At 35.8% G+C, this 14,584-nt stretch overlaps 1 long non-coding RNA gene across 2 annotated transcripts; it reads right to left on the bottom strand.

Moving 5' to 3' along the window:
- Window positions 1–7,995: 7,995 nt before the first annotated feature.
- LOC110263972 (uncharacterized) lies at window positions 7,996–11,588 on the bottom strand. Of its 2 annotated transcripts, XR_015885628.1 has the most exons (6): window positions 11,499–11,588; window positions 11,348–11,401; window positions 10,654–11,268; window positions 10,501–10,556; window positions 10,248–10,421; window positions 7,996–8,127 (listed from the first exon to the last, which is right to left on the bottom strand). It is a non-coding gene; the product is annotated as an uncharacterized LOC110263972 (long non-coding RNA). The 2 variants fall into 2 exon arrangements; XR_002349697.2 differs by having other exon boundaries at window positions 10,501–11,268.
- Window positions 11,589–14,584: the final 2,996 nt, after the last annotated feature.

Below are 14,584 nucleotides of genomic sequence, written 5' to 3' on the forward strand. Positions count from 1 at the left end.
AGGATCCAACAAAGATTATCTAAAAACATTCATGCTAAAATAGCATTTAGGCAATAAGGGATATAGCAATGTATAGTAAACAAAGTCAATACTCCAATACGTATAATGAAAAGAGAGAAAATAAAATGAAAGCTAAACGAAAACTAACTAATTAACTAACCAACTAACTAATTAACTAACTAAAATAAATGGTTATTCATGGTGTTTGGAAGTGTTGGATGAGGGGTAGGAGAAGGGAAGAAGAAAGGAGAAGGAAAGAATTGGAAAGAGGAGAAGAAAAGAAAAGTGGATGGGAGGAAGAAATCCGCGCGTACGCACACATGGCGCGCGCGCGTCGTTGGCTTATTTCGAGAGTGGCGCGTACGCGTCATGTGCGCGTGTGCGCAAGTGGGGTTTGTGCCAGAGGCATAACGTTGGCGCGGCGCAGGCACAACTCTCTGGAAAATGTATGGAGGTTGGAACTTCTCAATCCACGCGTACACACGCATGGCGCGCGCGCGTGGATGGTCGAAAATACTGGAAGTGCGCGTACGCGCCATGTACGCGTACGCGTGGATGGTGCTCTGTTTTTCAAAAAATTCTTTTCTATGTTTTTGCACCAATCCAAGCATTCCAAACCTCCAAACAGCTACCAAAACACCATAAAACCTTATTTAACATACTTAAACTGCCAAACATACTTAACTAACTAAACAAAACATGAAATTAAGCTAATTCTACCAATATATACAAAAGAGAAAATGAAAGGATTTTACCATGGTGGGTTGTCTCCCACCTAGCACTTTTGTTTATTGTCCTTAAGTTGGACTTATGGGGAGCTCCTCATCAAGGTGGCTTGTGCTTGTATTCATCTTGGAACTCCCACCAATGCTTGGTTCTCCATTGTGCCCCAAGATTCTTCATGGATTAAGCCAAGTCTTGATGGAGTTCTTCACAAGCTTGGGGCTCCCAAAGTTAATCCTCCTCTTGTAATCCGGGATCCCACACTTTGTTTTCACACCCGTCTTGAAGTTGATCATCATTATTAGTCCAACCGGGTGGTGAGTAAGGTGAATTCTCTATATAGTGGCCAACAATCCTCCTAGACCCATCTATTTGAGCACTACTCCAACCTTTATATCTCATGTTTGATGCATCAACCATAATGAGCCTTGATTTGCAACGCCAACCACAAAACCTTTTTCGTTTACGCTTCATCCCACAAAGCTCCCTAAGTTGGCCATCCGTTTCAAGCAAACCATATTCAAGTGGGATAATAAAGCTAATAGAAATAAATTTCACCCACTCAAATGAAGGAGTAGATGGCAACCTAGGCAAAGACAACTCCAAGAGTTTTGATAAAGCGTATTCAATTCCCATCCTCCTTTTTCTAAGGGTTTCCACCTCTTCACAAGACTTCTCAATTATAATCCTTTGTTCAACAATTTTATATAAACATTTTCTCCTACTCAAGTCATAAATGGGAGGGTAAGAAAAATTTACCTCCACATTGCTTTCCATCTTGTTGGGAGAAGGTTCTTCATGCTCAAAGGATTCTTCACCACTAAGGTTTGATGCTTGATCTTCATCACCAAGGGAACTCACTTCTTGCTCTATCCCATTCAAATCTTCATATGGAATATGTCTTGGAGGGTGTGCAATTTCCTTCCTAGCATCAATTTCAATCATCTTGGAGGGGTTTTCTTCAATTCTAGATTCCCATGGAGGCTCCGCATCTCCTAAGTCTTCAACCAATTCTTCCCTTTCTTCAATAATCATAGCTTCCTCCAATTGTTCCAATACAAAGCAACTTCCCTCGTTCTCCACCAATCTCTCCTTCATGTTATGCTCTTCATTTGATTCCCCACATGTAGCCATGGGAGTTCCTTGAGAGTTCAAGCATTGGGATGCTAACCGGTTTACCACCTCATCCAAGGCGGCCGTGAATTTTTGCACATCCCTTTTCATTTCCTCTTGTCCTTGAACAAGGATGTCATCCATTGGAGGTTGGGGTGGATGGAAGGGTTCATCAATTTGGGAGAAGGGTTCATAGTAGGAAGGTGGTTCTTCTTGGTAGAGTTGTGGTGGTTCAATAATTTCCACTCTTTCCACTTGTTGCACAACACACTCCATGGTTGCTTGAAATTGATCCAATGCTTCCTTGAGACGATCCCTTGACTCTTGTTCCTCTTGGATAATATGATTAGGATCATGTGGCTCTTGGATCAATGGATATGAGTATTCTTCCATGGGAGGTTGTGGTGGAAAGTGGTATTCATGTTGTGGTTGAAAATTTTCATACATTTGTGGTTGAAAATTTTCATACAATTGAGATGGTGGTGGCTCTTGGAAATAACATGGAGGGGGTGGCTCTTGGAAGTGGTGATGTTGAGATGGTGGTGGCTCTATATGTGGTTCATATGGCTCATACGGTTGTTGTAATGGTAGATACGGATGAGGGTCATATGAAGGTGGTTGGTAAGAAGGGGCTTGTGAGTATGGTTGGGAGTTATGTTGAGGGTATGGATCATAGGCATATGGTGGTGGTTCTTGAAAGTCACAAGGTGAGTCACCATAACCATTGGATTGATATGCATCATAGAATGGCTCTTCTTCATAGTGCATTGGTGGGGGTTGTTGCCATGAAGATTGATCATATGCATATGGCTCCTCCCACCTTTGGTTGTCCCATCCTTGATACACATCTTCATTGTAGCTCCCATCACCTACAACATAGTTGTAATCACACTCATAGCCAAAATGAGAATTCATGGTGAAAAGATAAAATAAAAACAAAAGCTAATAGAAAACAAAAGAAACAAAATTCTACAACTAGCAAATAAAGCAAAAAGCAAGATATTCACACTATTCACATATGTACAATAACCAATAACATAACACCATTGCAAATCCCCGGCAACGCCGCCATTTTGACGATTAGATTTTTGACGGTTTAGAAATTCACTAATAAAATCTCGTTGTAAAGTATAGCTTCTAAACCGACAATAATCCTTTCATACAAAAATTTGTTTGTCACAAGTAACAAACCCCTAAATTCTATAAACCGAAGTATTTAAACCTCGGGTCGTTCTCCCTAGGAATTACAATGAAGTGTCTTGTTATTGGTTATGGATTGTATTTTGGGGTTTTGGGATAAGAGACATGAAATGTAAATGACAATAAAAATAAACTAACAACTAAAAAGCACTTGGCAAGGTTGTGAGAATTAGAAGTCCTATCCTAGTTATCCTCCTCAATTGTGACCACAATTGTCCATTGCTACCACTTAGTTAACCTCTAATAATGGAGGAAAGTCAAGTGGATGAATCAACTTGATTCCACAAGTCCTAGCCAACTCCCAAGGGAAAGACTAGCTTTAGTGGTATCTAAATCAATTAGCAACTTCTAATTATCAATCAACAAAGACATTAGATAACTCAAGCGTCACTAATTACTCTACCATAGCCAAGAGGAACAAAATCTATACTAAAATCCAACCAAGCATTTCATCAAACACTTGGAAGGCATAAAAGAAAAGCAAAGTAAATTGATAACAAAAATAGAATCTAACAACAATTATGGCAATGAATTAACAACAACAATCAAAAGGAACACAATTATTATGAATTACCTCTAATTGAATTGAAAGAAAATGGAATGAACAATAGTAGATCTACAACAAAACATAAAAACAACATAAAGGAAATGACAACAAAGGAATAGAAGAAGATTGAATGTAGCAACAAAGAATTGAGAGATAGAAGTGGAAGAAGCAAAGATTAAAACCTAGATCTAAGAACTAAACCTAATCCTAATCCTAATTCTAGAGAGAAGTGAGAGCTTCTCTCTCTAGAAACTAACTCTCACTACTAAACTAAGCTAATTGGTAACTAACATCTAAAGTATGAAAAGTATGAAAATATGAAAGTATCTTGATTCCCCTTCAATCCTTGGCTTAAATAGCATCAGAAATGAGTTGGATTGGGCCCACAAGGCTTCTAAAATCGCTGGCCACGTTTTGCTTTAAGTGAACTAGGTGGCAGCAACGGCGCGTGCGTGTACTATGCGCGTACACGTCACCATGCGTGGTTCAACCATAGCAAATCTTATATCGTTTTGAAGCCCCGGATGTTAGCTTTCCAACCCAACTGGAACCGTATCAATTGGACCTCTGTAGCTCAAGTTATGGTCGTTTAAGTGCAAAGAGGTCGGCTTGACAGTTTTCCGGTTCTTTCATTTCTTCATGAGTTCTCCAACTTTTCATGCTTTCTTTCTTCATTCCCTTGATCCAATCTTTGCCTCCTAAACCTTAAATCACTTAACAAACATATCAAGGCATCTAGTAGAATCAAGGTGAATTAAATTTAGCTATTTTGAGTCCTAAAAAGCATGTTTTCACATTCAAGCACAATTAAAGGAGAATATACAAAACCATGCTATTTCTTGAATAAATATGGGTAAAAGGTGATAAAATCCCCAAAAATCAATACAAGATAAACCCTACAAATGGGGTTTGTCAATGGTGATCTCAAGTACCCAAGTCTTAGCCAAGAGTTCTTTATTTTGTTTTCTTTACTTACTCACTCAGTTTACTTTCTTGCCGTTTCATAAACAAAACCCCCTTTTTACCCATCATAGCTAATACGCATGCAATACATTGCTTCCTAGGGAGACGACCCGGAGTCCAAATACTCTGGTTGTTTGTTCTTTGTGACAACCTAAAATTTAATTTGATGCGAGAGTTGTTTGTTGGTTTGGAGCTATACTTGCAACGTAAATATTTTGTGAAATTCCTTACCGACAACAATTCTCGGTTGTCATGTATATGGATTAGGGTCATATGGAGGTGGTTGGTAAGAAGGGGCTTGTGAGTATGGCTGAGGATTATGTTGAGGATATGGCTCAAAGACATATGGTGGTGGTTCTTTAAAGTCACAAGGATGCTCACCATAGCCATTTGATTGGTATGCATCATAGAATGACTCTTCTTCATAGTGCATTGGTGGAGGTTGTTGCCAAGAGGATTGATCATATGCATATGGCTCCTCCCACCTTTGATTGTCCCATCCTTGATACACATTTTCATTGAAGCTCTCATTTCCTACAACATATTTAGAACCAAACTCATAGCCAAAGTGAGAATTCATAATGAAAAGAGAAAATAAGAAACAAAAGCTAATAAGAAATAATGAAACAAAGTCCTAAAGCTAGCAAAAACTAACAAGTAATCCAAAAATAAAGCTATTCACAATATTCACGTATATACAATAACCAATAACACAACACCATGGCAACTCCCCGGCAACGGCGCCATTTTGATGAACGGGATTTTTGACAGTTTAGAATTCACAAATGAATTTTCGTTGCAATATAGTTTCTAAACCATCAAATAATCCTTTCGTACAAAAGATTGTTTGCCACTGAGACAAACCCCTAAATTTGTAAACCGAAGTATTGGAACCTCGGGTCATTCTCCCTAGGAATTACGATAAAGTGTCTTGTTATTGGTTATGAGGTATGTTTTGGGGTTTTTGGGATAAGAAACATGAAATTTAAATGGCAATGAAAATAAACTAACAACTAAAAAGGTCTTGGAAAAGGTTGGTGGTCAAGGATCTCTATCCTTATCACTAACCACAACATGAGAATTGGCAAGGATCAATCCCACTAAGTCAACCCCTAACTAGTAGTAGAGGAAAGTCAAGTGAGCTATATCAATCCAAGTCCATAAGTCCTAGTTCTCCACCAAATCAATTAGTGAGATCTAGAGTTAATGGCTCCCAATCGTCAATTACTTGGACATTAGTAACTCAAGAGTTCCTAAGTTACCTTCCCAAGCCAAGAGTATAAAATTCTACTCTAAAATTCAACCAAGCATTTTATCAAACACTTGGAAGGCACAAAAGGAAAGCATAGTAAAATTGCAAGGAAAGTAAATCTACACTATTCAAATGCAAGAAATTAAACAACAACAAATCAAATGAACAATAAAGGAACATGAAAACATAAATTGCATTAATGAGAAATAGAAGAACAAAAATGTATCAACATAAAAGTAGATAATTACATGAATTAAATGTAAAACTAGAAGGAGGAAAGGTAGAAAAAGAAGAATTGATAAGGGAAAAGTAAATCAAAGCATGAAATTAACCTAGATCTAAGAATTCCTAATCTAGGTCTAACCTACTCCTAATTCTAAAGAGAAGATAGAACTTCTCTCTCTAGAAACTAACTAAAGCATCATAAAACTAAAATAAAACTCACTAACTAACTAGATGTCCCATCCCTCTTCAATCCTTGGGTTAAATAGCATCCGAAATGAGTTGGATTGGGCCCCAAAATGCACCAGAAATCGCTGGCCACGAGTTGCATTAAAGTGGGTCACGTGCAACATCAGCGCATATGCGTACCGTGCGTGGTACAACTATGGTAAATCTTATATCATTTTGAAGTCCTAGATGTTAGCTTTCCAACGCAACTAGAACCACATCATTTAGACCTCTGTATCTCAAGTTATGGTCGATTAAGTGCGAAGAGGTCGGCTTGACAGCTTTTGCAATTCCTTCATTTCTCCATGAGTTCTCCATTTTTACATGCTTTTCCTTCATTCCCTTGATCCAATCTTTGCCTCCTAAACCTGAAATCACTTAACAAATATATCAAGGCATCTAATGGAATCAAGGTGAATTAAATTTAGCTATTTTAAGACCCAAAAATCATGTTTTCACTCTTAAGCACAATTAAAGGAGAATAACAAAAACCATGCTATTTCATTGAATAAATGTGGGAAAAGATGATCAAATCCTCTAAATTCAACACAAGATAAACCCTCCAAATGGGGTTTATCAATTCCTAGGAGGAATTAAATTATGGTACTATTATCTCAACGAAAAGTGCCGCCTCACCTTCTCTTGGTGGTATAAACCGAGCCAAAAATAACGGAGAGTGTCATCTCACTCAACGAAAAGTGTCGTCTCACTTTACAATCCGAGAGAATATGAGCGAGATAAACCCACCATCCCCACATCACACTGCAACCACGAACAAGTAGGATGGAACTACCGTCCTTGCCAGTGCAGGTGCCAAATCAATACGCAAGGGAGACGAAGTCCAAGACCTTGCCACGTAAGCGGGACAAACCTCCGACTTTGCCAATTCAGTCTTTCAGACCACATTCAGTCAAAATCATTTACTCAAATCAATTACACCAACTTTTTTACATTACACCAATTTTTTATCAATTTACCAATTTCGTTATCTCGTGAGCAGAACAGCGCCACCGTCTTTACCATGAGTGGGACGAGCCACCCTCCCCATAACATTTTCATTCGGTTAACCAAGTGTTTATCCAGAAATTAATTAATTTAATTCTTTAGATTTACCCACCCTTTTATTGAGAAAATGACAAAATGATAAAAGGGTGTACCTCACCCAATCACAGCCTCTGGAACAAATTTTCATATCAATAGCTATAATAGGCAATCAAATGACAATTTGTATCCCAATTCAATCATACATATATATTGCTCATCAAGACTCAAATTCTCAAAATTATGCCACAACACATCATCATTCAACCATCAACTAACATTAATTATTCACACTAAACCATCAATATCAACCACATCAATTATTCCAATTCATCACTAACCTAGGGTCACCTAGCCTATGTAACACCCTACCACGCAAAACTTTACGCTATAGTCGTAAATCAGAGGTGTTGAGGTATTACAACCTCTAAAAGTAAAATAGACACATATATAATTAAAGGATAAAAATATAGCTAGGAGCCTGTGAAGAAAGATAATAGAACAAAAGCGCATCACACTCGAAATGTCGAAAGCATAAAGTGTTGATATACAGAAAAGAGTGAAATATATAAATATATACACATAAGATCCAAAAAGATACGTAACAACACTAGTCTCGACCTGCAAAGACAAGGCCAGCTAGATAGTATAATACAACCTAAAAAGACACAAAATATACAACATATTTCTCCATAATTAAGCTCTATGAGGGATATACAGATACAATATACAAAAGTGGAGAATAACAACATCTAAAGCAAAATGAAAAGTCCCAAAAGATAATCTTCACTTCTGAGAGAAAATCAGCACTCTCAACGAGGTGCATCTCATCCTGCATCTGTAAACAAAATCCGATAACGGGTGAAAACTGAAAGGTTCCGAGTAGGGTAATAATTTCAAATAGAGATAATGTAAAAAAAATATGAACCCGCTAGGCAATCCTATACTCCAATGAACCAAATTCAAGCCTAGGGTCTTTCTAAACCGAACAGGGAAATCGAAAACTAAATCTTAGATAATAAGTGATCTCAGACTTTCAATTCCTCTCAATATAAGTCATAAGTACTTTTATTATCACAATGGTTCTAACTCAGTAATTTAGTGTTAAAAATCAGTTTTCCACAACTTTCGATCACCCCATTCATTAGGAACAACCTTCAGCGTCACCACCGCCAGCATAAGGGATTTCTATGTTATGTAAACATATATAAAGCAATACAAAGAATACACAAATAGAGAGAACAGATAGAGCATTTAGATCTAGCATAAAGATACAGTTAATCAACAATGCAATCCAAATACAAGATGCACACCCAAGCAATACATACAAATACAAATGATGCTGCCCTATGGCCAATGAGCACATCTATTGGTGATACAGCTAAACCCGACATGTACTGATAGCGAACCCTGAACAGTCCCTCGATGCGTGCATCCCCAAGAGATATTCACTTCCTTTGGAGGAATTCTCCGAAAAGGTATAAGTGTCTGGCCACATCTTGCGACGGAGGCTCAACAAAGTCTCAAGTCTCAACCCAGAACAAGTGGGGTGAACCATTGTATCTGCCCAGGGAGTCTCAATCTCAACCCAGAGAAAGTGGGGTGAACGACACCATTGCATCTACCCAGGGAGTTCTAATCCTCAACCTGGAGCAAGTGGGGTGAACTACACACTTGCATCTACCCAGGGAGGTATCATATCAATCAATTTCAATTTATTATGCAAGCAGAATAACACTCAGACCTCACTATAAATAGATATCCAATTAATACACAAGCATGATATCACCCAGACCTTGCCAATTCAGCCAATCGGGCCATACTCAGTCATCGTCAATCTCATCGTTCATGTCTTATATCAATTTAGTATACAGTAAATTCATTACTCTCAAGCTTTCATTAATATTCATAATTTTAATCCACAATCTCATCCAAAATATCAATTTAATCCAATCCATATGTTCACACTCATTTCCAGGCCCAACAACAAGTTATCAGACCTTAATTAGGGGTTACAAAAGTTTACAAGCATTCTGGGAAGGACAAATAGTCAAAAATAGGGTTTATTCACAAAAACAGGGCTTGTGCGTATGCAACGTCCTTGTGCGTATGCACATGCCAGAGAGCCATTCCCGTTTCATGCGTACGTATATTTTTGTGCATACCCATGACTTGTAAAATTCCTGGGTGTGCGTACGCACACCCTCATGCGTATGTACGAGCACATTTCCACGCTCTGCCTAGTGTGCATGCACCATACTATGCGTGGGCACGCATACTAGAAATCCTAGTTTGCTGCATAATCTCATAATTCAGTTTTTTATACCAGTTTTTATTCGTTCATATCTTTCTCTAAAAAATTCTGATTTCTTCCTGTCTTAAACCATTTTAAAGATCTTTTAATTAGCTTCAATTTAAGATAAATTTCATACAAATCCAAGTTTCGAGCACCAAGTTATGGCACGCTAAAGTTGGTCAAAATTAGGTTTTTACCAATTTCATCAATTTGCCAAATTTCACCAAAATCCAATTCCATTCATTTTCAAAACACCTAATCAAACAAGCTCCAACATGATCATTCCAATTTTATAAGTTTTCCATCAATAATCAACTAACAAGCCATTCACATAATCACATTCTCATCAATCCAAGAACTATTCATTCATGGCAAATTCATCACTTACCGTGACTTACCGTATAGGGGATATCTCACCCTATCTCAGCCTCCGTCTCAGTTTCCACATCAATTGCCATTATAGACAATCATACCATATTAAGTCAATCATACATATAAAATATCATTCATACTATTATATATCACTCATTAAATACCAATTTTACATAATCAACTAAATCACAATTCATCATCAACATTTTCATTCAACGCTAATCTAGGAGAAACTAATCTAGGTTTTCACATAGTCTTACACAATACCTATCTGAAATCAAGATCCGTACCTTTGTTGACGGAGGTCTTAACCTTGAAAGCTTTCCTTCGAAAATCTCCAAAGTCCATCAGTTCAAGCTCTACCAACTCCACACCAAAACGATCTTTGAATCAATTCCGCACCAAAATTCTATCGGGCTAGCTCCGCTTCACCCCATAATTAATCCAAACAAGCTCTATTTCATCTAATCACAAGATTTTACATAATTCATACTAAGTTAATAACTCAAACTTGGTCATAACAAAGACAAAAGATTCTCTTACCTTATTTCTCATAGCCTTGGATCAAAACTCCGCTTGAGATTGTGCTTGAGCTTTCCCTAAAGCATCAAAATCACGATATCTCAATACTCATTTAACCAAACATGCGAAATTAAAGTAAAAGGAGAAATGGGAAAAGATTTAAGGGTTTCTTACCAGAATGTTCAAATAGAAATGAAGAGGATTCCGAAACAAATGCGTGACCACAAACGGCTCGTCAATCGAAACTCCAGATTGAAAGTTATGATCAATTTAAGAAGAGGATGAATAGTGACATTAGGTTTTCTCATTCTCTTCTCTTCACTTCCATGGAACTCAATGAAGAAAGGGGAAATGAGGAATCTTGGCTAAGCTAGAGGAGTTATGTATGTGGGCTTGGGCCCAACATGGGTCTAGTTTACTTGTTTTAGCTTGTTGGCCCAATTTTAGGCCAAACTCTTTAAGATTAGTGTTTTAATTTGTATTCTAGTTATTTTTAATTTTTTCAACTACAAAATTTTAATCTTTTAACCCTTTTTGCTCATGATTAATTTATTAGTTAATTATTTATTATTTAACTGCATTTTACAGCCTAGTTTTTCACATAACATTATATAATATTCCCCCGAAATCAAGACAAGTACCTTTGTTGATGACGGTTTCCAAATCCCTTGAATCTTCTCTCCGATCACACTCAAGCTTTAATCAACACAACCAAGCCTTGCCTGATCATCCTCCATTCAAGTGTTACACCCAAATCCGCACCAAAACCATCAAGCAACTCTACTGAATCTAATTAAACAATTTTCACATTTTTAAGCTAGGATTTCACACATAATTGGAGAAAATCAAAGGAAAAGAGTTCCCTTACCTTGTACTACAAAATTTTGGGTCAAAATCACTCTAGACTCGAGATTAAGCTTCCCTTAAATGTTAAAATTATAAATTTTCAACACCGCAAACTCCAAATTCAAAAATAGAGATAAATGGAGAAATGGGATAAGGTTCGTAGGATTACTCACCACAAAAGTTTGATAGAATCGAAGAGAATGATGAGGTGATCGTGTGGTCACAAACGGGTTTTTGATCGGAGTTCCGAATTGAGAGAAAAGTGAGATTGAATGAGTGGGTGAAAAGCGTTAGGGTTTGAACTCTCTCTCTCTCGATTTTGTAAAACGGGGAAGTGGGAGTCACGCCCTTTACCCCTTAAGTGAGGGACTATTTCGTAATTTTGTCTCTTGGCCTCACCTAAGGCCAAAGTCTTTAAGACAAATATTCCGATTTTTATTCTAAATATCTTTCTAGTTATTTTTACAATTTTATTTTTTTTCATACGCAATATCGGACAGACTTAAGCCTGTACGGTTAATTATAATGCTGTTACACATTTTTTCGTAATTAATTATATTTTCGTACTCAAATTTATTTTCTAAGTTAATTTTTTACTGATAATTTTCTAAATTATAAATTTTAAATATTTTAATCCTTTTACCTCACTTTTAATTTATTAATTAATTATTTATTTATTATTTATTCAAATTTTACATCTATAATTGCATTTATTGTTATTATGATTATTTACCATTCTAAAATTGTAATCATCAAAAGTCAATCTCATACAAATATTTAATCAGATAGAATGGGTGAAACCTAAGAAAAGAAATTATGAAATAAAGAGTTGTTAATTTTTTTTATTTGTGTTTATTCAAATCAAAATTATACTCAAGATGAGATCAGAGCATTCAATATTATAATTTGTGAGACAGTAACAATTTAAAAATTAAGTCAGATTATAGTTTATATTTTAAAATTTTTCATTCACTAATGTTGTTAATAATGTTTACCCAAACATTGCATTATATATTGACATATCAATAAAAGTAACCAATTTTTAAATTCATCAGTTAAAAAAATATTAAACGTATAACTTTGATTGAATAACCATAAAGCTCTTTATATTATCAATATACATTAAAATTTATCTCTATAGTAATGCTAATTAAAATAATAATATAATTATTTCAGCATAAGTAATTACATATTAAATATGTGTCGTACTCTCATAAATTTTACTTTTGACCCCTTTATGATAATTAATTATTTCTATGACAATTTGTGAAACTAATGATTTTGTACTAGTCACATGATTATTATATGAATAAATTATCTAATCAATTAATTTTATTCATTCACTTATTTTTCTTAATAAGCTATGCATTAATTTCACTAGATTAAAACACATAAACAAATAATTATTTTAATTTATTCAAAATTATAAACAAATTATTATTATTGGGATGATTCTAAATAGTAAATATATAAATAATTAATTATATTTCTTTTCAAGTTTTTTATAAAATAAAAGATTATATATAGTATTTTAACTTTTATAATAATGTGAAGGGTTTCTACTCTTTAAATTACAAAATAATAAATATTGTTAATGAATAAATTAAAGGCAAAAAATTTCTATTTTCTTTTTATATATAGTTTTTATTTATGTAAAAGTTAATACATGCATGGTTTATAGTAATTTCATTTATTATTAATAATTTTCATCCAAATTTTTATTTTAAAAAAGTTCAGATAAATACCATTTTCAACCCCTGATCTTTTTCTCGTGAGATATAGCGCAGCCTAATCATCCTTAAACCTTATCTAGGTTCCCATCAACTAAAAAAAATACACAAAACGACCCTGCAACCGGATAGCAAATGATTGTCCGTGCCAGGTGTCAGGTCTTTTGATTACAGGGAATAAAAACTCTCTCTTAACATCTTCCTCTTCTTTTTCATCCTCCTCTTCTTTTCCTTTGTTTTCTTCCTCTTCTTCTTCTTCACTTTTCTCTTCGCATCTCCATTTCCATCTTCATCACCATCATCATCGAGCTTTACCTTCACTACTACCACTACCACTGTGGTTCCCTCTTCCTCATCCTCCTCTTCTTCTCGCCCTAAACCACCACCACCACCCTAAACCACCTTCTATCGGATCAGCCCCGAAACTGCCACGGACACCCAATCCGAATTGCCTCCCATCCAAATCTCTCATCCGTCACAGACACCACTAGCCCTAGGCTCAGCACTACCATCAGGTAAATCTCCAAGAATAAGGCCATGGCTGGCATGAGGAACACTATGGCAGGAGAAGAGAAGGAAAAGAGGAATTTGACGCGGAGGAGAGAGCGGATCTTGGCCAGACTCCTTGAAGACGCGATGTGCCTCGAAGCGGGTGGGCACATTCCACTTGTAATTCTTTATCATTGTTGTTGTTCCCTCTCTGATGTTTCTTTTGCTGGTTACTTCTTCTCTATCATAGACTCCTCTTCTAACACTAGTGGTGGCCGCTGTTAAGGAGTGGCACCGAATAAAGGTGTGAATTTTGTGGTTTTATGTGGGTTTTTAGGAAATTTTTTTTAGTTTGTGGGTAGTCATTGATGATGGTTCTAAAGAAAAGAAAAAAAATTATTAATGATGTCTCTGAAGAAGAGAAAGAAAATAGAGGAGAAGAGGAGGAGGAAGAAAAAGAAGAGGAAGATATTAAGAGAGGGAATTTTTAGTCTCTCCAACCAAAGGACTAACACCTGACACTGGCATCTGTTTATCATCCAGTTGCATGAGTTATTTTGTCTATTTTTTTAGTAGATGGGGCCTAGAAGTTTAAGGATGATTAAGATGCGCTAGATCTCACAGAAAAAAGATTAGGGATCAGAAAAGGTATTTACCCAAAAAATTTACCTTTTATAAAGATAGAATCATTTAAAAACATACACTATTGACGAAGATAAATATTTTCATTTTTAAAAAGTTAAACTTTGAATTTAACAATTATTTTATAAAATTTTATAATAACAATTGCTTTGTGTGTTTTCGTTTAGAAAATTAAAAAACACTTCATATATTTTTATAATACTGACGTTATGGGAGTGGGAGTTGAATACACCTCTTTAAACTAAAATGAATTTCTTAAAACTAAACCATTAAACTATACACAAGCACAACGATCACGTAACAACTACTATGTACAATACCAAAAACGTAAGTTGTTAATAAAATTAGAAATTATTTCAATTGTAGATACATTTTGGTATGGCATGTCCTATGACGGT

This window comes from Arachis ipaensis, chromosome B6 (genome assembly GCF_059453495.1).
Source record: "Arachis ipaensis isolate K30076 ecotype BB chromosome B6, ASM5945349v1, whole genome shotgun sequence".
In the NCBI taxonomy this organism is placed as follows: Eukaryota; Viridiplantae; Streptophyta; class Magnoliopsida; order Fabales; family Fabaceae; genus Arachis; species Arachis ipaensis.